The sequence below is a fragment of the Microcebus murinus genome, unplaced genomic scaffold, assembly GCF_040939455.1.
Source record: "Microcebus murinus isolate Inina unplaced genomic scaffold, M.murinus_Inina_mat1.0 scaf036_hap2_Mmur4.0, whole genome shotgun sequence".
In the NCBI taxonomy this organism is placed as follows: domain Eukaryota; kingdom Metazoa; phylum Chordata; class Mammalia; order Primates; family Cheirogaleidae; genus Microcebus; species Microcebus murinus.
In genome coordinates, this window is record NW_027438982.1 from 178,692 (window position 1) to 205,299 (window position 26,608).

General features: G+C 63.8%; 7 non-coding genes across 7 annotated transcripts; all 7 read right to left on the bottom strand.

Annotated features, from left to right (window-relative positions):
• Positions 1-2,225: 2,225 nt before the first annotated feature.
• On the bottom strand, positions 2,226-2,344 carry LOC142868670 (5S ribosomal RNA). Its single transcript, XR_012917615.1, has one exon. It is a non-coding gene; the product is annotated as a 5S ribosomal RNA (ribosomal RNA).
• A 3,532-nt stretch (positions 2,345-5,876) lies between these two features.
• Positions 5,877-5,995, bottom strand: LOC142868671 (5S ribosomal RNA). The gene has a single exon (XR_012917616.1). It is a non-coding gene; the product is annotated as a 5S ribosomal RNA (ribosomal RNA).
• Positions 5,996-9,510: 3,515 nt separating this feature from the next.
• LOC142868672 (5S ribosomal RNA) lies at positions 9,511-9,629 on the bottom strand. Its single transcript, XR_012917617.1, has one exon. It is a non-coding gene; the product is annotated as a 5S ribosomal RNA (ribosomal RNA).
• Positions 9,630-13,156: 3,527 nt separating this feature from the next.
• On the bottom strand, positions 13,157-13,275 carry LOC142868673 (5S ribosomal RNA). Its single transcript, XR_012917618.1, has one exon. It is a non-coding gene; the product is annotated as a 5S ribosomal RNA (ribosomal RNA).
• Positions 13,276-16,810: 3,535 nt separating this feature from the next.
• On the bottom strand, positions 16,811-16,929 carry LOC142868675 (5S ribosomal RNA). Its single transcript, XR_012917620.1, has one exon. It is a non-coding gene; the product is annotated as a 5S ribosomal RNA (ribosomal RNA).
• Positions 16,930-20,464: 3,535 nt separating this feature from the next.
• Positions 20,465-20,583, bottom strand: LOC142868676 (5S ribosomal RNA). The gene has a single exon (XR_012917621.1). It is a non-coding gene; the product is annotated as a 5S ribosomal RNA (ribosomal RNA).
• Positions 20,584-24,108: 3,525 nt separating this feature from the next.
• LOC142868677 (5S ribosomal RNA) lies at positions 24,109-24,227 on the bottom strand. Its single transcript, XR_012917622.1, has one exon. It is a non-coding gene; the product is annotated as a 5S ribosomal RNA (ribosomal RNA).
• Positions 24,228-26,608: the final 2,381 nt, after the last annotated feature.

Sequence of the window (26,608 nt, forward strand, 5' to 3'; positions counted from 1 at the left end):
GGAGGTGTGACGTACACCCCGGGGTTCCCAGGAGGATCAGGCTGAAGCTGGGACTTGGCCTGAAAGTGTCCCCTCGCATGGCCACCCCCTTCCCCTTCCTGCTCCTCTACTCCTGGTGCCCCTCCATCCAGGGGCCAGACCTTAAAGAGTCACCCGCAAGAGAATCCTGGTCCCAAAGGAGCCTTCTGGGGGACCCGTGCTGAGAGAGGTTGTGGGCATGGCCCGCTGGGGCTCTGCCCGACCCAGGGCTGAGAGATGCAACCTCCCAGCTCTGGGTCCCTGCAGGGGAAGCGTTGGCAAGCACAGGGCCAGTCCTCCAAAGGCCCAGGTGCAGGGAGCCCAGGCCAAGCAGCCTGTGGAAGAAGCCACCCCGGGAACACGACTGCAGGCCACGGCCCTTCCCACCTCCTCCTCCTCCTCCTCCTGCTCCTCCACCCCCCCCCCGACCTCCCACCCCCCCACCCCACCCCCCGACATGGCGCAGGGCTCAGAGACACCTCAGACACTTGCTACCCAAAGTGCAAAGGGCATCAGTTGCTCCTCCAAACCCCCCCCCTGCCCAGCAGACCGCGTTGTCCAGCCAGCCCCCGGGCCTCCCTGGGGTGCCCAGCACAAAAGTGCAGACAACCACCGGACCCTCAATCTCAGTTTTCGGATGTTTTTGCCACTCTAAGGACCCGCAGGCCAGCTGGGCCTTCTGGCAGGACAGAGAGCCCCGGAATCCGACGTGGAGAGCTGGGTGTACGTCCCCACGAGGAGGCGGTCCCCACCTCCGCGGCTCTCCCCTTGCGGGGGGGAAAAGCAGCCACGGTGCCTCAGAGAAGACACCAGGCTGGGCGCCCGCCCCACAGTGGGGGCACGTCCCCCGCAGGCCACTTAGCGCCGGCCGCCGGCCGGCGGACGGTTGGGTGGCGCGAGACGCTGCGGCCGCCCTGCTACCGGGTTCCTGGGAGGGCGTCCTGGAACCAGCGTCCACACCAAGCCCTTGGAAGGCCCAGGCGACGGAGGAGCCCCGTCAGGCAGGGGCCGAGGACGGTGACGGCCCGGGCGGGGAGGAGCGTGTCAGGCAGGGGCAGAGGACGGTGACAGGTGACAGGCCGGGCGGGAAGGAGTCAGTCAGGCAGGGGCCGAGGAGGAGACGGGCTGGGTAAGGGTTAGGGTTAGAGTCAGGGCACAAGTCACAATCGCAAAGACCTGGAAGCGACCCGAGTGCCCATCGACCCACGAGTGCGTAAATGAAATGTGGCGCGTGGACACCACGGAGTGCTATTCAGCTAGGAGGAGCAGCGGTGAGAGGGCACCTCTCGTGGTTCTCCTGGCCAGAGCTGGAACCCGTTCCAGTAAGCCAGGTAGCCCAAGAATGGACACACGAGCACCACGTGCTCGCGCTCACCAGCAAATGGGTACGAACCGATGGACACCTAAGTGGACACAGAGGAATCACCTTCATCGGGTGGGTGTCGGGCGGGTGGGGGGAGGGGATGGGCATACACCTCCATTAGGAACGGGGTGGGTGCGCACCGACTGGGGGATGGGCGCACTTGAGGCTCTGACCCGAGGGGGGAGGCTGGGAGAGGGCAACGTACCCGACCTTAACATTGGTAACCCCACAATACGCTGGAACAACATCAGAGGTTAATGAATAAGAACACAGGGGGGAGGGGGGCACGGGCAACACATGTCACCTTAATACTTGGACTCCCATCATCTGCTTGAAAAGAGAGAGAAAAGAAAATGCAATCATAGAGATAAGAGACACTTTTTAAACATAATGAATCCGAAGAGAAAAGTAAAAGGAGGCCTGTGGAGCAGGTCTGGGTGTGACTCCGGATCCCCCAACATCAGGTGCCACCACCAAAGATTCCTACGTGTAGCCCATAGAACCCCAAAAGCAACGGGACGAGTTCTGGTCACATACTCCCTCAAAATGACATCCTGGCCTTCTTCTGGAACTCCCTCCCCTCTCAGACTCTCAAGGTTTCCTCCAGCGTGTCGGTTCCCACAGAGCAGACCTTTGGTCTGAGACCTGACAGTCCAGAAGCCACGCATGCTGCCGCGTGACGGCGGTGTCGCGGCTTGGGACAAGAGGAGGCCCCACGGTGCGGGCTGGGGCGCCAGGCACCGCGGCGGGCGCTGAGGGTGGGGGTGACCCCCACCCCGGGCCGCCGACTCGCTCCCAGAAAGGGGACAGAACAAGAGGCAAAACAAAAAAAAAAAAAAGAAGAAGCCTACGGCACCCGGTATTCCCAGGCGGTCTCCCATCCAAGTACTAACCAGGCCCGACCCTGCTTAGCTTCCGAGACCAGACGAGATCGGGCGCGTTCAGGGTGGTGTGGCCCTAGACGGCGGAGGGCGCCCCTGCCCCGCTCAAGAAGCCGAGCCTCTCTGCGCTTCCCCGCCGCCTCCTCCCCCCGCCCCAGGCCCCGCGCCGGCGCTGACCCGCACCGGGCCGGGCCTGTTGAGTTCACCGGCCGGGTCCGGCGGGCTCCGAGGGACGGGGGTGACAGGCGGGGCGGGGCGGGCAGGGAGCGGCGGGCCGGGGTGGGGGGCTGTCTCTCTATATACACACACACACACACACACACTCACACTCACACTCACTCACTCACACTCACACAAGATGCGCCTCCACGGCTGGACTCGCCAAGGTGGAGACCTTCCAGCCCCCTTCCTCTCCTCGCCTGGCCCACCCCCAGCTCGTGGCCGCCGCCGCCGCCGCCGCCGCCGCCGCCGCCGCCGCCGATTGCGCACGCGCGGGTCGCCCGCCCTTTGACCCCAGGCAGGGGCCGCCATCCCCACAACCCCTTTCAGCTGCGCCCCCCACCCTGTGGGTGGGCTGCCGCCTATTCCCCCGGGCCCGGGCTGGGGCACAGCGCATGGGGGAGGGGAGCGAGTGTATGGGGCGTCTCTCTCTCTCTCTAGGGATGTGTCCCATGGGTGGGGTGGCGTGGTTTGTGGGGCGCTGAAGAAATCAGTCCCCTCCATCTCCTACCTCTGGAAAACGCCCAAGCCCTTGGAGAACTGCCGGCAACGCGACCGTGGGGGCCGGGACCCTCCTCTGGGTCCTCCTGTGGCCCAGTCCAAGGGGCCTGGGCCTGGCCGGGGCTGCATTGGACCCCGACCACCCTGGCGTGTGGACTCGCTAAAAATCGGCGATTAGATATTGGATTCCAGCTTCATTGAGGTCATTTCACTAATGAGTGCACCGGAAAGAGTTTCCTAATCCATCTGTGAGGGTGGCAACTGAAAGAGAATTTTAAAGCTGACAGAATAGGCGAGGAAAGGCATAGGAGATTTCCACACCCAGTAAGGAAGCCTTTCCCGAAATGGAAGAAAGAAACGAGCAAACAGAAACACCGGTAGCCCGCCAGGATCAGAGTCTGCCCCCGAGAGAAAGTACCCTGACCAGGTTCACCCGTGGGTGGGTGGCGAGCTAGCGGCATTCAGAAGAGCGAGGCCCGCAGTCTGTGCAGAAGACACCTGCACTCGGGTGTGTGTGGCGGCACGATTCACAAGCAGCTCCAGATGTTAAGCCAAGGAGAAGCCAGGGAGTTCCCAATGCCCCAGGTGTCCTCAGCCCACGACTGGCTGCTGGGGGAATGCGAAGCCCGGCTCCTTGTCTCAGAGCCCTTGTCTCAGAGCGGGACAACCAGGAGGTGTGACGTACACCCCGGGGTTCCCAGGAGGATCAGGCTGAAGCTGGGACTTGGCCTGAAAGTGTCCCCTCGCATGGCCACCCCCTTCCCCTTCCTGCTCCTCTACTCCTGGTGCCCCTCCATCCAGGGGCCAGACCTTAAAGAGTCACCCGCAAGAGAATCCTGGTCCCAAAGGAGCCTTCTGGGGGACCCGTGCTGAGAGAGGTTGTGGGCATGGCCCGCTGGGGCTCTGCCCGACCCAGGGCTGAGAGATGCAACCTCCCAGCTCTGGGTCCCTGCAGGGGAAGCGTTGGCAAGCACAGGGCCAGTCCTCCAAAGGCCCAGGTGCAGGGAGCCCAGGCCAAGCAGCCTGTGGAAGAAGCCACCCCGGGAACACGACTGCAGGCCACGGCCCTTCCCACCTCCTCCTCCTCCTCCTCCTGCTCCTCCACCCCCCCCCGACCTCCCACCCCCCCACCCCACCCCCCGACATGGCGCAGGGCTCAGAGACACCTCAGACACTTGCTACCCAAAGTGCAAAGGGCATCAGTTGCTCCTCCAAACCCCCCCCCTGCCCAGCAGACCGCGTTGTCCAGCCAGCCCCCGGGCCTCCCTGGGGTGCCCAGCACAAAAGTGCAGACAACCACCGGACCCTCAATCTCAGTTTTCGGATGTTTTTGCCACTCTAAGGACCCGCAGGCCAGCTGGGCCTTCTGGCAGGACAGAGAGCCCCGGAATCCGACGTGGAGAGCTGGGTGTACGTCCCCACGAGGAGGCGGTCCCCACCTCCGCGGCTCTCCCCTTGCGGGGGGGAAAAGCAGCCACGGGGCCTCAGAGAAGACACCAGGCTGGGCGCCCGCCCCACAGTGGGGGCACGTCCCCCGCAGGCCACTTAGCGCCGGCCACCGGCCGGCGGACGGTTGGGTGGCGCGAGACGCTGCGGCCGCCCTGCTACCGGGTCCCTGGGAGGGCGTCCTGGAACCAGCGTCCACACCAAGCCCTTGGAAGGCCCAGGCGACGGAGGAGCCCCGTCAGGCAGGGGCCGAGGACGGTGACGGCCCGGGCGGGGAGGAGCGTGTCAGGCAGGGGCAGAGGACGGTGACAGGTGACAGGCCGGGCGGGAAGGAGTCAGTCAGGCAGGGACTGAGGAGGAGACGGGCTGGGTAAGGGTTAGGGTTAGAGTCAGGGCACAAGTCACAATCGCAAAGACCTGGAAGCGACCCGAGTGCCCATCGACCCACGAGTGCGTAAATGAAATGTGGCGCGTGGACACCACGGAGTGCTATTCAGCTAGGAGGAGCAGCGGTGAGAGGGCACCTCTCGTGGTTCTCCTGGCCAGAGCTGGAACCCGTTCCAGTAAGCCAGGTAGCCCAAGAATGGACACACGAGCACCACGTGCTCGCGCTCACCAGCAAATGGGTACGAACCGATGGACACCTAAGTGGACACAGAGGAATCACCTTCATCGGGTGGGTGTCGGGCGGGTGGGGGGAGGGGATGGGCATACACCTCCATTAGGAACGGGGTGTGTGCGCACCGACTGGGGGATGGGCGCACTTGAGGCTCTGACCCGAGGGGGGAGGCTGGGAGAGGGCAACGTACCCGACCTTAACATTGGTACCCCCACAATACGCTGGAACAACATCAGAGGTTAATGAATAAGAACACAGGGGGGAGGGGGGCACGGGCAACACATGTCACCTTAATACTTGGACTCCCATCATCTGCTTGAAAAGAGAGAGAAAAGAAAATGCAATCATAGAGATAAGAGACACTTTTTAAACATAATGAATCCGAAGAGAAAAGTAAAAGGAGGCCTGTGGAGCAGGTCTGGGTGTGACTCCGGATCCCCCAACATCAGGTGCCACCACCAAAGATTCCTACGTGTAGCCCATAGAACCCCAAAAGCAATGGGACGAGTTCTGGTCACATACTCCCTCAAAATGACATCCTGGCCTTCTTCTGGAACTCCCTCCCCTCTCAGACTCTCAAGGTTTCCTCCAGCGTGTCGGTTCCCACAGAGCAGACCTTTGGTCTGAGACCTGACAGTCCAGAAGCCACGCATGCTGCCGCGTGACGGCGGTGTCGCGGCTTGGGACAAGAGGAGGCCCCACGGTGCGGGCTGGGGCGCCAGGCACCGCGGCGGGCGCTGAGGGTGGGGGTGACCCCCACCCCGGGCCGCCGACTCGCTCCCAGAAAGGGGACAGAACAAGAGGCAAAACAAAAAAAAAAAAAAGAAGAAGCCTACGGCACCCGGTATTCCCAGGCGGTCTCCCATCCAAGTACTAACCAGGCCCGACCCTGCTTAGCTTCCGAGACCAGACGAGATCGGGCGCGTTCAGGGTGGTGTGGCCCTAGACGGCGGAGGGCGCCCCTGCCCCGCTCAAGAAGCCGAGCCTCTCTGCGCTTCCCCGCCGCCTCCTCCCCCCGCCCCAGGCCCCGCGCCGGCGCTGACCCGCACCGGGCCGGGCCTGTTGAGTTCACCGGCCGGGTCCGGCGGGCTCCGAGGGACGGGGGTGACAGGCGGGGCGGGGCGGGCAGGGAGCGGCGGGCCGGGGTGGGGGGCTGTCTCTCTATATACACACACACACACACACACACACACACTCACACTCACACAAGATGCGCCTCCACGGCTGGACTCGCCAAGGTGGAGACCTTCCAGCCCCCTTCCTCTCCTCGCCTGGCCCACCCCCAGCTCGTGGCCGCCGCCGCCGCCGCCGCCGCCGCCGCCGCCGCCGATTGCGCACGCGCGGGTCGCCCGCCCTTTGACCCCAGGCAGGGGCCGCCATCCCCACAACCCCTTTCAGCTGCGCCCCCCACCCTGTGGGTGGGCTGCCGCCTATTCCCCCGGGCCCGGGCTGGGGCACAGCGCATGGGGGAGGGGAGCGAGTGTATGGGGCGTCTCTCTCTCTCTCTAGGGATGTGTCCCATGGGTGGGGTGGCGTGGTTTGTGGGGCGCTGAAGAAATCAGTCCCCTCCATCTCCTACCTCTGGAAAACGCCCAAGCCCTTGGAGAACTGCCGGCAACGCGACCGTGGGGGCCGGGACCCTCCTCTGGGTCCTCCTGTGGCCCAGTCCAAGGGGCCTGGGCCTGGCCGGGGCTGCATTGGACCCCGACCACCCTGGCGTGTGGACTCGCTAAAAATCGGCGATTAGATATTGGATTCCAGCTTCATTGAGGTCATTTCACTAATGAGTGCACCGGAAAGAGTTTCCTAATCCATCTGTGAGGGTGGCAACTGAAAGAGAATTTTAAAGCTGACAGAATAGGCGAGGAAAGGCATAGGAGATTTCCACACCCAGTAAGGAAGCCTTTCCCGAAATGGAAGAAAGAAACGAGCAAACAGAAACACCGGTAGCCCGCCAGGATCAGAGTCTGCCCCCGAGAGAAAGTACCCTGACCAGGTTCACCCGTGGGTGGGTGGCGAGCTAGCGGCATTCAGAAGAGCGAGGCCCGCAGTCTGTGCAGAAGACACCTGCACTCGGGTGTGTGTGGCGGCACGATTCACAAGCAGCTCCAGATGTTAAGCCAAGGAGAAGCCAGGGAGTTCCCAACGCCCCAGGTGTCCTCAGCCCACGACTGGCTGCTGGGGGAATGCGAAGCCCGGCTCCTTGTCTCAGAGCCCTTGTCTCAGAGCGGGACAACCAGGAGGTGTGACGTACACCCCGGGGTTCCCAGGAGGATCAGGCTGAAACTGGGACTTGGCCTGAAAGTGTCCCCTCGCATGGCCACCCCCTTCCCCTTCCTGCTCCTCTACTCCTGGTGCCCCTCCATCCAGGGGCCAGACCTTAAAGAGTCACCCGCAAGAGAATCCTGGTCCCAAAGGAGCCTTCTGGGGGACCCGTGCTGAGAGAGGTTGTGGGCATGGCCCGCTGGGGCTCTGCCCGACCCAGGGCTGAGAGATGCAACCTCCCAGCTCTGGGTCCCTGCAGGGGAAGCGTTGGCAAGCACAGGGCCAGTCCTCCAAAGGCCCAGGTGCAGGGAGCCCAGGCCAAGCAGCCTGTGGAAGAAGCCACCCCGGGAACACGACTGCAGGCCACGGCCCTTCCCACCTCCTCCTCCTCCTCCTCCTGCTCCTCCACCCCCCCCCGACCTCCCACCCCCCCACCCCACCCCCCGACATGGCGCAGGGCTCAGAGACACCTCAGACACTTGCTACCCAAAGTGCAAAGGGCATCAGTTGCTCCTCCAAACCCCCCCCCTGCCCAGCAGACCGCGTTGTCCAGCCAGCCCCCGGGCCTCCCTGGGGTGCCCAGCACAAAAGTGCAGACAACCACCGGACCCTCAATCTCAGTTTTCGGATGTTTTTGCCACTCTAAGGACCCGCAGGCCAGCTGGGCCTTCTGGCAGGACAGAGAGCCCCGGAATCCGACGTGGAGAGCTGGGTGTACGTCCCCACGAGGAGGCGGTCCCCACCTCCGCGGCTCTCCCCTTGCGGGGGGGAAAAGCAGCCACGGGGCCTCAGAGAAGACACCAGGCTGGGCGCCCGCCCCACAGTGGGGGCACGTCCCCCGCAGGCCACTTAGCGCCGGCCGCCGGCCGGCGGACGGTTGGGTGGCGCGAGACGCTGCGGCCGCCCTGCTACCGGGTTCCTGGGAGGGCGTCCTGGAACCAGCGTCCACACCAAGCCCTTGGAAGGCCCAGGCGACGGAGGAGCCCCGTCAGGCAGGGGCCGAGGACGGTGACGGCCCGGGCGGGGAGGAGCGTGTCAGGCAGGGGCAGAGGACGGTGACAGGTGACAGGCCGGGCGGGAAGGAGTCAGTCAGGCAGGGGCCGAGGAGGAGACGGGCTGGGTAAGGGTTAGGGTTAGAGTCAGGGCACAAGTCACAATCGCAAAGACCTGGAAGCGACCCGAGTGCCCATCGACCCACGAGTGCGTAAATGAAATGTGGCGCGTGGACACCACGGAGTGCTATTCAGCTAGGAGGAGCAGCGGTGAGAGGGCACCTCTCGTGGTTCTCCTGGCCAGAGCTGGAACCCGTTCCAGTAAGCCAGGTAGCCCAAGAATGGACACACGAGCACCACGTGCTCGCGCTCACCAGCAAATGGGTACGAACCGATGGACACCTAAGTGGACACAGAGGAATCACCTTCATCGGGTGGGTGTCGGGCGGGTGGGGGGAGGGGATGGGCATACACCTCCATTAGGAACGGGGTGGGTGCGCACCGACTGGGGGATGGGCGCACTTGAGGCTCTGACCCGAGGGGGGAGGCTGGGAGAGGGCAACGTACCCGACCTTAACATTGGTACCCCCACAATACGCTGGAACAACATCAGAGGTAAATGAATAAGAACACAGGGGGGAGGGGGGCACGGGCAACACATGTCACCTTAATACTTGGACTCCCATCATCTGCTTGAAAAGAGAGAGAAAAGAAAATGCAATCATAGAGATAAGAGACACTTTTTAAACATAATGAATCCGAAGAGAAAAGTAAAAGGAGGCCTGTGGAGCAGGACTGGGTGTGACTCCGGATCCCCCAACATCAGGTGCCACCACCAAAGATTCCTACGTGTAGCCCATAGAACCCCAAAAGCAACGGGACGAGTTCTGGTCACATACTCCCTCAAAATGACATCCTGGCCTTCTTCTGGAACTCCCTCCCCTCTCAGACTCTCAAGGTTTCCTCCAGCGTGTCGGTTCCCACAGAGCAGACCTTTGGTCTGAGACCTGACAGTCCAGAAGCCACGCATGCTGCCGCGTGACGGCGGTGTCGCGGCTTGGGACAAGAGGAGGCCCCACGGTGCGGGCTGGGGCGCCAGGCACCGCGGCGGGCGCTGAGGGTGGGGGTGACCCCCACCCCGGGCCGCCGACTCGCTCCCAGAAAGGGGACAGAACAAGAGGCAAAACAAAAAAAAAAAAAAGAAGAAGCCTACGGCACCCGGTATTCCCAGGCGGTCTCCCATCCAAGTACTAACCAGGCCCGACCCTGCTTAGCTTCCGAGACCAGACGAGATCGGGCGCGTTCAGGGTGGTGTGGCCCTAGACGGCGGAGGGCGCCCCTGCCCCGCTCAAGAAGCCGAGCCTCTCTGCGCTTCCCCGCCGCCTCCTCCCCCCGCCCCAGGCCCCGCGCCGGCGCTGACCCGCACCGGGCCGGGCCTGTTGAGTTCACCGGCCGGGTCCGGCGGGCTCCAAGGGACGGGGGTGACAGGCGGGGCGGGGCGGGCAGGGAGCGGCGGGCCGGGGTGGGGGGCTGTCTCTCTATACACACACACACACACACACACACACACTCACACTCACTCACTCACACTCACACAAGATGCGCCTCCACGGCTGGACTCGCCAAGGTGGAGACCTTCCAGCCCCCTTCCTCTCCTCGCCTGGCCCACCCCCAGCTCGTGGCCGCCGCCGCCGCCGCCGCCGCCGCCGCCGCCGCCGATTGCGCACGCGCGGGTCGCCCGCCCTTTGACCCCAGGCAGGGGCCGCCATCCCCACAACCCCTTTCAGCTGCGCCCCCCACCCTGTGGGTGGGCTGCCGCCTATTCCCCCGGGCCCGGGCTGGGGCACAGCGCATGGGGGAGGGGAGCGAGTGTATGGGGCGTCTCTCTCTCTCTCTAGGGATGTGTCCCATGGGTGGGGTGGCGTGGTTTGTGGGGCGCTGAAGAAATCAGTCCCCTCCATCTCCTACCTCTGGAAAACGCCCAAGCCCTTGGAGAACTGCCGGCAACGCGACCGTGGGGGCCGGGACCCTCCTCTGTGTCCTCCTGTGGCCCAGTCCAAGGGGCCTGGGCCTGGCCGGGGCTGCATTGGACCCCGACCACCCTGGCGTGTGGACTCGCTAAAAATCGGCGATTAGATATTGGATTCCAGCTTCATTGAGGTCATTTCACTAATGAGTGCACCGGAAAGAGTTTCCTAATCCATCTGTGAGGGTGGCAACTGAAAGAGAATTTTAAAGCTGACAGAATAGGCGAGGAAAGGCATAGGAGATTTCCACACCCAGTAAGGAAGCCTTTCCCGAAATGGAAGAAAGAAACGAGCAAACAGAAATACCGGTAGCCCGCCAGGATCAGAGTCTGCCCCCGAGAGAAAGTACCCTGACCAGGTTCACCCGTGGGTGGGTGGCGAGCTAGCGGCATTCAGAAGAGCGAGGCCCGCAGTCTGTGCAGAAGACACCTGCACTCGGGTGTGTGTGGCGGCACGATTCACAAGCAGCTCCAGATGTTAAGCCAAGGAGAAGCCAGGGAGTTCCCAACGCCCCAGGTGTCCTCAGCCCACGACTGGCTGCTGGGGGAATGCGAAGCCCGGCTCCTTGTCTCAGAGCCCTTGTCTCAGAGCGGGACAACCAGGAGGTGTGACGTACACCCCGGGGTTCCCAGGAGGATCAGGCTGAAGCTGGGACTTGGCCTGAAAGTGTCCCCTCGCATGGCCACCCCCTTCCCCTTCCTGCTCCTCTACTCCTGGTGCCCCTCCATCCAGGGGCCAGACCTTAAAGAGTCACCCGCAAGAGAATCCTGGTCCCAAAGGAGCCTTCTGGGGGACCCGTGCTGAGAGAGGTTGTGGGCATGGCCCGCTGGGGCTCTGCCCGACCCAGGGCTGAGAGATGCAACCTCCCAGCTCTGGGTCCCTGCAGGGGAAGCGTTGGCAAGCACAGGGCCAGTCCTCCAAAGGCCCAGGTGCAGGGAGCCCAGGCCAAGCAGCCTGTGGAAGAAGCCACCCCGGGAACACGACTGCAGGCCACGGCCCTTCCCACCTCCTCCTCCTCCTCCTCCTGCTCCTCCACCCCCCCCGACCTCCCACCCCCCCACCCCACCCCCCGACATGGCGCAGGGCTCAGAGACACCTCAGACACTTGCTACCCAAAGTGCAAAGGGCATCAGTTGCTCCTCCAAACCCCCCCCCTGCCCAGCAGACCGCGTTGTCCAGCCAGCCCCCGGGCCTCCCTGGGGTGCCCAGCACAAAAGTGCAGACAACCACCGGACCCTCAATCTCAGTTTTCGGATGTTTTTGCCACTCTAAGGACCCGCAGGCCAGCTGGGCCTTCTGGCAGGACAGAGAGCCCCGGAATCCGACGTGGAGAGCTGGGTGTACGTCCCCACGAGGAGGCGGTCCCCACCTCCGCGGCTCTCCCCTTGCGGGGGGGAAAAGCAGCCACGGGGCCTCAGAGAAGACACCAGGCTGGGCGCCCGCCCCACAGTGGGGGCACGTCCCCCGCAGGCCACTTAGCGCCGGCCGCCGGCCGGCGGACGGTTGGGTGGCGCGAGACGCTGCGGCCGCCCTGCTACCGGGTTCCTGGGAGGGCGTCCTGGAACCAGCGTCCACACCAAGCCCTTGGAAGGCCCAGGCGACGGAGGAGCCCCGTCAGGCAGGGGCCGAGGACGGTGACGGCCCCGGGCGGGGAGGAGCGTGTCAGGCAGGGGCAGAGGACGGTGACAGGTGACAGGCCGGGCGGGAAGGAGTCAGTCAGGCAGGGGCCGAGGATGAGACGGGCTGGGTAAGGGTTAGGGTTAGAGTCAGGGCACAAGTCACAATCGCAAAGACCTGGAAGCGACCCGAGTGCCCATCGACCCACGAGTGCGTAAATGAAATGTGGCGCGTGGACACCACGGAGTGCTATTCAGCTAGGAGGAGCAGCGGTGAGAGGGCACCTCTCGTGGTTCTCCTGGCCAGAGCTGGAACCCGTTCCAGTAAGCCAGGTAGCCCAAGAATGGACACACGAGCACCACGTGCTCGCGCTCACCAGCAAATGGGTACGAACCGATGGACACCTAAGTGGACACAGAGGAATCACCTTCATCGGGTGGGTGTCGGGCGGGTGGGGGGAGGGGATGGGCATACACCTCCATTAGGAACGGGGTGGGTGCGCACCGACTGGGGGATGGGCGCACTTGAGGCTCTGACCCGAGGGGGGAGGCTGGGAGAGGGCAACGTACCCGACCTTAACATTGGTACCCCCACAATACGCTGGAACAACATCAGAGGTAAATGAATAAGAACACAGGGGGGAGGGGGGCACGGGCAACACATGTCACCTTAATACTTGGACTCCCATCATCTGCTTGAAAAGAGAGAGAAAAGAAAATGCAATCATAGAGATAAGAGACACTTTTTAAACATAATGAATCCGAAGAGAAAAGTAAAAGGAGGCCTGTGGAGCAGGTCTGGGTGTGACTCCGGATCCCCCAACATCAGGTGCCACCACCAAAGATTCCTACGTGTAGCCCATAGAACCCCAAAAGCAACGGGACGAGTTCTGGTCACATACTCCCTCAAAATGACATCCTGGCCTTCTTCTGGAACTCCCTCCCCTCTCAGACTCTCAAGGTTTCCTCCAGCGTGTCGGTTCCCACAGAGCAGACCTTTGGTCTGAGACCTGACAGTCCAGAAGCCACGCATGCTGCCGCGTGACGGCGGTGTCGCGGCTTGGGACAAGAGGAGGCCCCACGGTGCGGGCTGGGGCGCCAGGCACCGCGGCGGGCGCTGAGGGTGGGGGTGACCCCCACCCCGGGCCGCCGACTCGCTCCCAGAAAGGGGACAGAACAAGAGGCAAAACAAAAAAAAAAAAAAGAAGAAGCCTACGGCACCCGGTATTCCCAGGCGGTCTCCCATCCAAGTACTAACCAGGCCCGACCCTGCTTAGCTTCCGAGACCAGACGAGATCGGGCGCGTTCAGGGTGGTGTGGCCCTAGACGGCGGAGGGCGCCCCTGCCCCGCTCAAGAAGCCGAGCCTCTCTGCGCTTCCCCGCCGCCTCCTCCCCCCGCCCCAGGCCCCGCGCCGGCGCTGACCCGCACCGGGCCGGGCCTGTTGAGTTCACCGGCCGGGTCCGGCGGGCTCCGAGGGACGGGGGTGACAGGCGGGGCGGGGCGGGCAGGGAGCGGCGGGCCGGGGTGGGGGGCTGTCTCTCTATACACACACACACACACACACACACACACACACTCACACTCACTCACTCACACTCACACAAGATGCGCCTCCACGGCTGGACTCGCCAAGGTGGAGACCTTCCAGCCCCCTTCCTCTCCTCGCCTGGCCCACCCCCAGCTCGTGGCCGCCGCCGCCGCCGCCGCCGCCGCCGCCGCCGCCGCCGATTGCGCACGCGCGGGTCGCCCGCCCTTTGACCCCAGGCAGGGGCCGCCATCCCCACAACCCCTTTCAGCTGCGCCCCCCACCCTGTGGGTGGGCTGCCGCCTATTCCCCCGGGCCCGGGCTGGGGCACAGCGCATGGGGGAGGGGAGCGAGTGTATGGGGCGTCTCTCTCTCTCTCTAGGGATGTGTCCCATGGGTGGGGTGGCGTGGTTTGTGGGGCGCTGAAGAAATCAGTCCCCTCCATCTCCTACCTCTGGAAAACGCCCAAGCCCTTGGAGAACTGCCGGCAACGCGACCGTGGGGGCCGGGACCCTCCTCTGGGTCCTCCTGTGGCCCAGTCCAAGGGGCCTGGGCCTGGCCGGGGCTGCATTGGACCCCGACCACCCTGGCGTGTGGACTCGCTAAAAATCGGCGATTAGATATTGGATTCCAGCTTCATTGAGGTCATTTCACTAATGAGTGCACCGGAAAGAGTTTCCTAATCCATCTGTGAGGGTGGCAACTGAAAGAGAATTTTAAAGCTGACAGAATAGGCGAGGAAAGGCATAGGAGATTTCCACACCCAGTAAGGAAGCCTTTCCCGAAATGGAAGAAAGAAACGAGCAAACAGAAACACCGGTAGCCCGCCAGGATCAGAGTCTGCCCCCGAGAGAAAGTACCCTGACCAGGTTCACCCGTGGGTGGGTGGCGAGCTAGCGGCATTCAGAAGAGCGAGGCCCGCAGTCTGTGCAGAAGACACCTGCACTCGGGTGTGTGTGGCGGCACGATTCACAAGCAGCTCCAGATGTTAAGCCAAGGAGAAGCCAGGGAGTTCCCAACGCCCCAGGTGTCCTCAGCCCACGACTGGCTGCTGGGGGAATGCGAAGCCCGGCTCCTTGTCTCAGAGCCCTTGTCTCAGAGCGGGACAACCAGGAGGTGTGACGTACACCCCGGGGTTCCCAGGAGGATCAGGCTGAAGCTGGGACTTGGCCTGAAAGTGTCCCCTCGCATGGCCACCCCCTTCCCCTTCCTGCTCCTCTACTCCTGGTGCCCCTCCATCCAGGGGCCAGACCTTAAAGAGTCACCCGCAAGAGAATCCTGGTCCCAAAGGAGCCTTCTGGGGGACCCGTGCTGAGAGAGGTTGTGGGCATGGCCCGCTGGGGCTCTGCCCGACCCAGGGCTGAGAGATGCAACCTCCCAGCTCTGGGTCCCTGCAGGGGAAGCGTTGGCAAGCACAGGGCCAGTCCTCCAAAGGCCCAGGTGCAGGGAGCCCAGGCCAAGCAGCCTGTGGAAGAAGCCACCCCGGGAACACGACTGCAGGCCACGGCCCTTCCCACCTCCTCCTCCTCCTCCTCCTGCTCCTCCACCCCCCCCCCGACCTCCCACCCCCCCACCCCACCCCCCGACATGGCGCAGGGCTCAGAGACACCTCAGACACTTGCTACCCAAAGTGCAAAGGGCATCAGTTGCTCCTCCAAACCCCCCCCCTGCCCAGCAGACCGCGTTGTCCAGCCAGCCCCCGGGCCTCCCTGGGGTGCCCAGCACAAAAGTGCAGACAACCACCGGACCCTCAATCTCAGTTTTCGGATGTTTTTGCCACTCTAAGGACCCGCAGGCCAGCTGGGCCTTCTGGCAGGACAGAGAGCCCCGGAATCCGACGTGGAGAGCTGGGTGTACGTCCCCACGAGGAGGCGGTCCCCACCTCCGCGGCTCTCCCCTTGCGGGGGGGAAAAGCAGCCACGGGGCCTCAGAGAAGACACCAGGCTGGGCGCCCGCCCCACAGTGGGGGCACGTCCCCCGCAGGCCACTTAGCGCCGGCCGCCGGCCGGCGGACGGTTGGGTGGCGCGAGACGCTGCGGCCGCCCTGCTACCGGGTTCCTGGGAGGGCGTCCTGGAACCAGCGTCCACACCAAGCCCTTGGAAGGCCCAGGCGACGGAGGAGCCCCGTCAGGCAGGGGCCGAGGACGGTGACGGCCCGGGCGGGGAGGAGCGTGTCAGGCAGGGGCAGAGGACGGTGACAGGTGACAGGCCGGGCGGGAAGGAGTCAGTCAGGCAGGGGCCGAGGAGGAGACGGGCTGGGTAAGGGTTAGGGTTAGAGTCAGGGCACAAGTCACAATCGCAAAGACCTGGAAGCGACCCGAGTGCCCATCGACCCACGAGTGCGTAAATGAAATGTGGCGCGTGGACACCACGGAGTGCTATTCAGCTAGGAGGAGCAGCGGTGAGAGGGCACCTCTCGTGGTTCTCCTGGCCAGAGCTGGAACCCGTTCCAGTAAGCCAGGTAGCCCAAGAATGGACACACGAGCACCACGTGCTCGCGCTCACCAGCAAATGGGTACGAACCGATGGACACCTAAGTGGACACAGAGGAATCACCTTCATCGGGTGGGTGTCGGGCGGGTGGGGGGAGGGGATGGGCATACACCTCCATTAGGAACGGGGTGGGTGCGCACCGACTGGGGGATGGGCGCACTTGAGGCTCTGACCCGAGGGGGGAGGCTGGGAGAGGGCAACGTACCCGACCTTAACATTGGTACCCCCACAATACGCTGGAACAACATCAGAGGTAAATGAATAAGAACACAGGGGGGAGGGGGGCACGGGCAACACATGTCACCTTAATACTTGGACTCCCATCATCTGCTTGAAAAGAGAGAGAAAAGAAAATGCAATCATAGAGATAAGAGACACTTTTTAAACATAATGAATCCGAAGAGAAAAGTAAAAGGAGGCCTGTGGAGCAGGTCTGGGTGTGACTCCGGATCCCCCAACATCAGGTGCCACCACCAAAGATTCCTACGTGTAGCCCATAGAACCCCAAAAGCAACGGGACGAGTTCTGGTCACATACTCCCTCAAAATGACATCCTGGCCTTCTTCTGGAACTCCCTCCCCTCTCAGACTCTCAAGGTTTCCTCCAGCGTGTCGGTTCCCACAGAGCAGACCTTTGGTCTGAGACCTGACAGTCCAGAAGCCACGCATGCTGCCGCGTGACGGCGGTGTCGCGGCTTGGGACAAGAGGAGGCCCCACGGTGCGGGCTGGGGCGCCAGGCACCGCGGCGGGCGCTGAGGGTGGGGGTGACCCCCACCCCGGGCCGCCGACTCGCTCCCAGAAAGGGGACAGAACAAGAGGCAAAACAAAAAAAAAAAAAAGAAGAAGCCTACGGCACCCGGTATTCCCAGGCGGTCTCCCATCCAAGTACTAACCAGGCCCGACCCTGCTTAGCTTCCGAGACCAGACGAGATCGGGCGCGTTCAGGGTGGTGTGGCCCTAGACGGCGGAGGGCGCCCCTGCCCCGCTCAAGAAGCCGAGCCTCTCTGCGCTTCCCCGCCGCCTCCTCCCCCCGCCCCAGGCCCCGCGCCGGCGCTGACCCGCACCGGGCCGGGCCTGTTGAGTTCACCGGCCGGGTCCGGCGGGCTCCGAGGGACGGGGGTGACAGGCGGGGCGGGGCGGGCAGGGAGCGGCGGGCCGGGGTGGGGGGCTGTCTCTCTATACACACACACACACACACACACACACACACACTCACACTCACTCACTCACACTCACACAAGATGCGCCTCCACGGCTGGACTCGCCAAGGTGGAGACCTTCCAGCCCCCTTCCTCTCCTCGCCTGGCCCACCCCCAGCTCGTGGCCGCCGCCGCCGCCGCCGCCGCCGCCGCCGCCGCCGCCGATTGCGCACGCGCGGGTCGCCCGCCCTTTGACCCCAGGCAGGGGCCGCCATCCCCACAACCCCTTTCAGCTGCGCCCCCCACCCTGTGGGTGGGCTGCCGCCTATTCCCCTGGGCCCGGGCTGGGGCACAGCGCATGGGGGAGGGGAGCGAGTGTATGGGGCGTCTCTCTCTCTCTCTAGGGATGTGTCCCATGGGTGGGGTGGCGTGGTTTGTGGGGCGCTGAAGAAATCAGTCCCCTCCATCTCCTACCTCTGGAAAACGCCCAAGCCCTTGGAGAACTGCCGGCAACGCGACCGTGGGGGCCGGGACCCTCCTCTGGGTCCTCCTGTGGCCCAGTCCAAGGGGCCTGGGCCTGGCCGGGGCTGCATTGGACCCCGACCACCCTGGCGTGTGGACTCGCTAAAAATCGGCGATTAGATATTGGATTCCAGCTTCATTGAGGTCATTTCACTAATGAGTGCACCGGAAAGAGTTTCCTAATCCATCTGTGAGGGTGGCAACTGAAAGAGAATTTTAAAGCTGACAGAATAGGCGAGGAAAGGCATAGGAGATTTCCACACCCAGTAAGGAAGCCTTTCCCGAAATGGAAGAAAGAAACGAGCAAACAGAAACACCGGTAGCCCGCCAGGATGAGAGTCTGCCCCCGAGAGAAAGTACCCTGACCAGGTTCACCCGTGGGTGGGTGGCGAGCTAGCGGCATTCAGAAGAGCGAGGCCCGCAGTCTGTGCAGAAGACACCTGCACTCGGGTGTGTGTGGCGGCACGATTCACAAGCAGCTCCAGATGTTAAGCCAAGGAGAAGCCAGGGAGTTCCCAACGCCCCAGGTGTCCTCAGCCCACGACTGGCTGCTGGGGGAATGCGAAGCCCGGCTCCTTGTCTCAGAGCCCTTGTCTCAGAGCGGGACAACCAGGAGGTGTGACGTACACCCCGGGGTTCCCAGGAGGATCAGGCTGAAGCTGGGACTTGGCCTGAAAGTGTCCCCTCGCATGGCCACCCCCTTCCCCTTCCTGCTCCTCTACTCCTGGTGCCCCTCCATCCAGGGGCCAGACCTTAAAGAGTCACCCGCAAGAGAATCCTGGTCCCAAAGGAGCCTTCTGGGGGACCCGTGCTGAGAGAGGTTGTGGGCATGGCCCGCTGGGGCTCTGCCCGACCCAGGGCTGAGAGATGCAACCTCCCAGCTCTGGGTCCCTGCAGGGGAAGCGTTGGCAAGCACAGGGCCAGTCCTCCAAAGGCCCAGGTGCAGGGAGCCCAGGCCAAGCAGCCTGTGGAAGAAGCCACCCCGGGAACACGACTGCAGGCCACGGCCCTTCCCACCTCCTCCTCCTCCTCCTCCTGCTCCTCCACCCCCCCCCCGACCTCCCACCCCCCCACCCCACCCCCCGACATGGCGCAGGGCTCAGAGACACCTCAGACACTTGCTACCCAAAGTGCAAAGGGCATCAGTTGCTCCTCCAAACCCCCCCCCTGCCCAGCAGACCGCGTTGTCCAGCCAGCCCCCGGGCCTCCCTGGGGTGCCCAGCACAAAAGTGCAGACAACCACCGGACCCTCAATCTCAGTTTTCGGATGTTTTTGCCACTCTAAGGACCCGCAGGCCAGCTGGGCCTTCTGGCAGGACAGAGAGCCCCGGAATCCGACGTGGAGAGCTGGGTGTACGTCCCCACGAGGAGGCGGTCCCCACCTCCGCGGCTCTCCCCTTGCGGGGGGGAAAAGCAGCCACGGGGCCTCAGAGAAGACACCAGGCTGGGCGCCCGCCCCACAGTGGGGGCACGTCCCCCGCAGGCCACTTAGCGCCGGCCGCCGGCCGGCGGACGGTTGGGTGGCGCGAGACGCTGCGGCCGCCCTGCTACCGGGTTCCTGGGAGGGCGTCCTGGAACCAGCGTCCACACCAAGCCCTTGGAAGGCCCAGGCGACGGAGGAGCCCCGTCAGGCAGGGGCCGAGGACGGTGACGGCCCGGGCGGGGAGGAGCGTGTCAGGCAGGGGCAGAGGACGGTGACAGGTGACAGGCCGGGCGGGAAGGAGTCAGTCAGGCAGGGGCCGAGGAGGAGACGGGCTGGGTAAGGGTTAGGGTTAGAGTCAGGGCACAAGTCACAATCGCAAAGACCTGGAAGCGACCCGAGTGCCCATCGACCCACGAGTGCGTAAATGAAATGTGGCGCGTGGACACCACGGAGTGCTATTCAGCTAGGAGGAGCAGCGGTGAGAGGGCACCTCTCGTGGTTCTCCTGGCCAGAGCTGGAACCCGTTCCAGTAAGCCAGGTAGCCCAAGAATGGACACACGAGCACCACGTGCTCGCGCTCACCAGCAAATGGGTACGAACCGATGGACACCTAAGTGGACACAGAGGAATCACCTTCATCGGGTGGGTGTCGGGCGGGTGGGGGGAGGGGATGGGCATACACCTCCATTAGGAACGGGGTGGGTGCGCACCGACTGGGGGATGGGCGCACTTGAGGCTCTGACCCGAGGGGGGAGGCTGGGAGAGGGCAACGTACCCGACCTTAACATTGGTACCCCCACAATACGCTGGAACAACATCAGAGGTAAATGAATAAGAACACAGGGGGGAGGGGGGCACGGGCAACACATGTCACCTTAATACTTGGACTCCCATCATCTGCTTGAAAAGAGAGAGAAAAGAAAATGCAATCATAGAGATAAGAGACACTTTTTAAACATAATGAATCCGAAGAGAAAAGTAAAAGGAGGCCTGTGGAGCAGGACTGGGTGTGACTCCGGATCCCCCAACATCAGGTGCCACCACCAAAGATTCCTACGTGTAGCCCATAGAACCCCAAAAGCAACGGGACGAGTTCTGGTCACATACTCCCTCAAAATGACATCCTGGCCTTCTTCTGGAACTCCCTCCCCTCTCAGACTCTCAAGGTTTCCTCCAGCGTGTCGGTTCCCACAGAGCAGACCTTTGGTCTGAGACCTGACAGTCCAGAAGCCACGCATGCTGCCGCGTGACGGCGGTGTCGCGGCTTGGGACAAGAGGAGGCCCCACGGTGCGGGCTGGGGCGCCAGGCACCGCGGCGGGCGCTGAGGGTGGGGGTGACCCCCACCCCGGGCCGCCGACTCGCTCCCAGAAAGGGGACAGAACAAGAGGCAAAACAAAAAAAAAAAAAAGAAGAAGCCTACGGCACCCGGTATTCCCAGGCGGTCTCCCATCCAAGTACTAACCAGGCCCGACCCTGCTTAGCTTCCGAGACCAGACGAGATCGGGCGCGTTCAGGGTGGTGTGGCCCTAGACGGCGGAGGGCGCCCCTGCCCCGCTCAAGAAGCCGAGCCTCTCTGCGCTTCCCCGCCGCCTCCTCCCCCCGCCCCAGGCCCCGCGCCGGCGCTGACCCGCACCGGGCCGGGCCTGTTGAGTTCACCGGCCGGGTCCGGCGGGCTCCGAGGGACGGGGGTGACAGGCGGGGCGGGGCGGGCAGGGAGCGGCGGGCCGGGGTGGGGGGCTGTCTCTCTATACACACACACACACACACACACACACACTCACACTCACTCACTCACACTCACACAAGATGCGCCTCCACGGCTGGACTCGCCAAGGTGGAGACCTTCCAGCCCCCTTCCTCTCCTCGCCTGGCCCACCCCCAGCTCGTGGCCGCCGCCGCCGCCGCCGCCGCCGCCGCCGCCGCCGATTGCGCACGCGCGGGTCGCCCGCCCTTTGACCCCAGGCAGGGGCCGCCATCCCTGACAACCCCTTTCAGCTGTGCCCCCCACCCTGTGGGTGGGCTGCCGCCTATTCCCCCGGGCCCGGGCTGGGGCACAGCGCATGGGGGAGGGGAGCGAGTGTATGGGGCGTCTCTCTCTCTAGGGATGTGTCCCATGGGTGGGGTGGCGTGGTTTGTGGGGCGCTGAAGAAATCAGTCCCCTCCATCTCCTACCTCTGGAAAACGCCCAAGCCCTTGGAGAACTGCCGGCAACGCGACCGTGGGGGCCGGGACCCTCCTCTGTGTCCTCCTGTGGCCCAGTCCAAGGGGCCTGGGCCTGGCCGGGGCTGCATTGGACCCCGACCACCCTGGCGTGTGGACTCGCTAAAAATCGGCGATTAGATATTGGATTCCAGCTTCATTGAGGTCATTTCACTAATGAGTGCACCGGAAAGAGTTTCCTAATCCATCTGTGAGGGTGGCAACTGAAAGAGAATTTTAAAGCTGACAGAATAGGCGAGGAAAGGCATAGGAGATTTCCACACCCAGTAAGGAAGCCTTTCCCGAAATGGAAGAAAGAAACGAGCAAACAGAAACACCGGTAGCCCGCCAGGATGAGAGTCTGCCCCCGAGAGAAAGTACCCTGACCAGGTTCACCCGTGGGTGGGTGGCGAGCTAGCGGCATTCAGAAGAGCGAGGCCCGCAGTCTGTGCAGAAGACACCTGCACTCGGGTGTGTGTGGCGGCACGATTCACAAGCAGCTCCAGATGTTAAGCCAAGGAGAAGCCAGGGAGTTCCCAACGCCCCAGGTGTCCTCAGCCCACGACTGGCTGCTGGGGGAATGCGAAGCCCGGCTCCTTGTCTCAGAGCCCTTGTCTCAGAGCGGGACAACCAGGAGGTGTGACGTACACACCGGGGTTCCCAGGAGGATCAGGCTGAAGCTGGGACTTGGCCTGAAAGTGTCCCCTCGCATGGCCACCCCCTTCCCCTTCCTGCTCCTCTACTCCTGGTGCCCCTCCATCCAGGGGCCAGACCTTAAAGAGTCACCCGCAAGAGAATCCTGGTCCCAAAGGAGCCTTCTGGGGGACCCGTGCTGAGAGAGGTTGTGGGCATGGCCCGCTGGGGCTCTGCCCGACCCAGGGCTGAGAGATGCAACCTCCCAGCTCTGGGTCCCAGCAGGGGAAGCGTTGGCAAGCACAGGGCCAGTCCTCCAAAGGCCCAGGTGCAGGGAGCCCAGGCCAAGCAGCCTGTGGAAGAAGCCACCCCGGGAACACGACTGCAGGCCACGGCCCTTCCCACCTCCTCCTCCTCCTCCTCCTGCTCCTCCACCCCCCCCCGACCTCCCACCCCCCCACCCCACCCCCCGACATGGCGCAGGGCTCAGAGACACCTCAGACACTTGCTACCCAAAGTGCAAAGGGCATCAGTTGCTCCTCCAAACCCCCCCCCTGCCCAGCAGACCGCGTTGTCCAGCCAGCCCCCGGGCCTCCCTGGGGTGCCCAGCACAAAAGTGCAGACAACCACCGGACCCTCAATCTCAGTTTTCGGATGTTTTTGCCACTCTAAGGACCCGCAGGCCAGCTGGGCCTTCTGGCAGGACAGAGAGCCCCGGAATCCGACGTGGAGAGCTGGGTGTACGTCCCCACGAGGAGGCGGTCCCCACCTCCGCGGCTCTCCCCTTGCGGGGGGGAAAAGCAGCCACGGGGCCTCAGAGAAGACACCAGGCTGGGCGCCCGCCCCACAGTGGGGGCACGTCCCCCGCAGGCCACTTAGCGCCGGCCGCCGGCCGGCGGACGGTTGGGTGGCGCGAGACGCAGCGGCCGCCCTGCTACCGGGTTCCTGGGAGGGCGTCCTGGAACCAGCGTCCACACCAAGCCCTTGGAAGGCCCAGGCGACGGAGGAGCCCCGTCAGGCAGGGGCCGAGGACGGTGACGGCCCCGGGCGGGGAGGAGCGTGTCAGGCAGGGGCAGAGGACGGTGACAGGTGACAGGCCGGGCGGGAAGGAGTCAGTCAGGCAGGGGCCGAGGAGGAGACGGGCTGGGTAAGGGTTAGGGTTAGAGTCAGGGCACAAGTCACAATCGCAAAGACCTGGAAGCGACCCGAGTGCCCATCGACCCACGAGTGCGTAAATGAAATGTGGCGCGTGGACACCACGGAGTGCTATTCAGCTAGGAGGAGCAGCGGTGAGAGGGCACCTCTCGTGGTTCTCCTGGCCAGAGCTGGAACCCGTTCCAGTAAGCCAGGTAGCCCAAGAATGGACACACGAGCACCACGTGCTCGCGCTCATCAGCAAATGGGTACGAACCGATGGACACCTAAGTGGACACAGAGGAATCACCTTCATCGGGTGGGTGTCGGGCGGGTGGGGGGAGGGGATGGGCATACACCTCCATTAGGAACGGGGTGGGTGCGCACCGACTGGGGGATGGGCGCACTTGAGGCTCTGACCCGAGGGGGGAGGCTGGGAGAGGGCAACGTACCCGACCTTAACATTGGTACCCCCACAATACGCTGGAACAACATCAGAGGTAAATGAATAAGAACACAGGGGGGAGGGGGGCACGGGCAACACATGTCACCTTAATACTTGGACTCCCATCATCTGCTTGAAAAGAGAGAGAAAAGAAAATGCAATCATAGAGATAAGAGACACTTTTTAAACATAATGAATCCGAAGAGAAAAGTAAAAGGAGGCCTGTGGAGCAGGTCTGGGTGTGACTCCGGATCCCCCAACATCAGGTGCCACCACCAAAGATTCCTACGTGTAGCCCATAGAACCCCAAAAGCAACGGGACGAGTTCTGGTCACATACTCCCTCAAAATGACATCCTGGCCTTCTTCTGGAACTCCCTCCCCTCTCAGACTCTCAAGGTTTCCTCCAGCGTGTCGGTTCCCACAGAGCAGACCTTTGGTCTGAGACCTGACAGTCCAGAAGCCACGCATGCTGCCGCGTGACGGCGGTGTCGCGGCTTGGGACAAGAGGAGGCCCCACGGTGCGGGCTGGGGCGCCAGGCACCGCGGCGGGCGCTGAGGGTGGGGGTGACCCCCACCCCGGGCCGCCGACTCGCTCCCAGAAAGGGGACAGAACAAGAGGCAAAACAAAAAAAAAAAAAAGAAGAAGCCTACGGCACCCGGTATTCCCAGGCGGTCTCCCATCCAAGTACTAACCAGGCCCGACCCTGCTTAGCTTCCGAGACCAGACGAGATCGGGCGCGTTCAGGGTGGTGTGGCCCTAGACGGCGGAGGGCGCCCCTGCCCCGCTCAAGAAGCCGAGCCTCTCTGCGCTTCCCCGCCGCCTCCTCCCCCCGCCCCAGGCCCCGCGCCGGCGCTGACCCGCACCGGGCCGGGCCTGTTGAGTTCACCGGCCGGGTCCGGCGGGCTCCGAGGGACGGGGGTGACAGGCGGGGCGGGGCGGGCAGGGAGCGGCGGGCCGGGGTGGGGGGCTGTCTCTCTATACACACACACACACACACACACACACACTCACACTCACTCACTCACACTCACACAAGATGCGCCTCCACGGCTGGACTCGCCAAGGTGGAGACCTTCCAGCCCCCTTCCTCTCCTCGCCTGGCCCACCCCCAGCTCGTGGCCGCCGCCGCCGCCGCCGCCGCCGCCGCCGCCGCCGATTGCGCACGCGCGGGTCGCCCGCCCTTTGACCCCAGGCAGGGGCCGCCATCCCTGACAACCCCTTTCAGCTGTGCCCCCCACCCTGTGGGTGGGCTGCCGCCTATTCCCCCGGGCCCGGGCTGGGGCACAGCGCATGGGGGAGGGGAGCGAGTGTATGGGGCGTCTCTCTCTCTAGGGATGTGTCCCATGGGTGGGGTGGCGTGGTTTGTGGGGCGCTGAAGAAATCAGTCCCCTCCATCTCCTACCTCTGGAAAACGCCCAAGCCCTTGGAGAACTGCCGGCAACGCGACCGTGGGGGCCGGGACCCTCCTCTGTGTCCTCCTGTGGCCCAGTCCAAGGGGCCTGGGCCTGGCCGGGGCTGCATTGGACCCCGACCACCCTGGCGTGTGGACTCGCTAAAAATCGGCGATTAGATATTGGATTCCAGCTTCATTGAGGTCATTTCACTAATGAGTGCACCGGAAAGAGTTTCCTAATCCATCTGTGAGGGTGGCAACTGAAAGAGAATTTTAAAGCTGACAGAATAGGCGAGGAAAGGCATAGGAGATTTCCACACCCAGTAAGGAAGCCTTTCCCGAAATGGAAGAAAGAAACGAGCAAACAGAAACACCGGTAGCCCGCCAGGATGAGAGTCTGCCCCCGAGAGAAAGTACCCTGACCAGGTTCACCCGTGGGTGGGTGGCGAGCTAGCGGCATTCAGAAGAGCGAGGCCCGCAGTCTGTGCAGAAGACACCTGCACTCGGGTGTGTGTGGCGGCACGATTCACAAGCAGCTCCAGATGTTAAGCCAAGGAGAAGCCAGGGAGTTCCCAACGCCCCAGGTGTCCTCAGCCCACGACTGGCTGCTGGGGGAATGCGAAGCCCGGCTCCTTGTCTCAGAGCCCTTGTCTCAGAGCGGGACAACCAGGAGGTGTGACGTACACACCGGGGTTCCCAGGAGGATCAGGCTGAAGCTGGGACTTGGCCTGAAAGTGTCCCCTCGCATGGCCACCCCCTTCCCCTTCCTGCTCCTCTACTCCTGGTGCCCCTCCATCCAGGGGCCAGACCTTAAAGAGTCACCCGCAAGAGAATCCTGGTCCCAAAGGAGCCTTCTGGGGGACCCGTGCTGAGAGAGGTTGTGGGCATGGCCCGCTGGGGCTCTGCCCGACCCAGGGCTGAGAGATGCAACCTCCCAGCTCTGGGTCCCAGCAGGGGAAGCGTTGGCAAGCACAGGGCCAGTCCTCCAAAGGCCCAGGTGCAGGGAGCCCAGGCCAAGCAGCCTGTGGAAGAAGCCACCCCGGGAACACGACTGCAGGCCACGGCCCTTCCCACCTCCTCCTCCTCCTCCTCCTGCTCCTCCACCCCCCCCCGACCTCCCACCCCCCCACCCCACCCCCCGACATGGCGCAGGGCTCAGAGACACCTCAGACACTTGCTACCCAAAGTGCAAAGGGCATCAGTTGCTCCTCCAAACCCCCCCCCTGCCCAGCAGACCGCGTTGTCCAGCCAGCCCCCGGGCCTCCCTGGGGTGCCCAGCACAAAAGTGCAGACAACCACCGGACCCTCAATCTCAGTTTTCGGATGTTTTTGCCACTCTAAGGACCCGCAGGCCAGCTGGGCCTTCTGGCAGGACAGAGAGCCCCGGAATCCGACGTGGAGAGCTGGGTGTACGTCCCCACGAGGAGGCGGTCCCCACCTCCGCGGCTCTCCCCTTGCGGGGGGGAAAAGCAGCCACGGGGCCTCAGAGAAGACACCAGGCTGGGCGCCCGCCCCACAGTGGGGGCACGTCCCCCGCAGGCCACTTAGCGCCGGCCGCCGGCCGGCGGACGGTTGGGTGGCGCGAGACGCAGCGGCCGCCCTGCTACCGGGTTCCTGGGAGGGCGTCCTGGAACCAGCGTCCACACCAAGCCCTTGGAAGGCCCAGGCGACGGAGGAGCCCCGTCAGGCAGGGGCCGAGGACGGTGACGGCCCCGGGCGGGGAGGAGCGTGTCAGGCAGGGGCAGAGGAC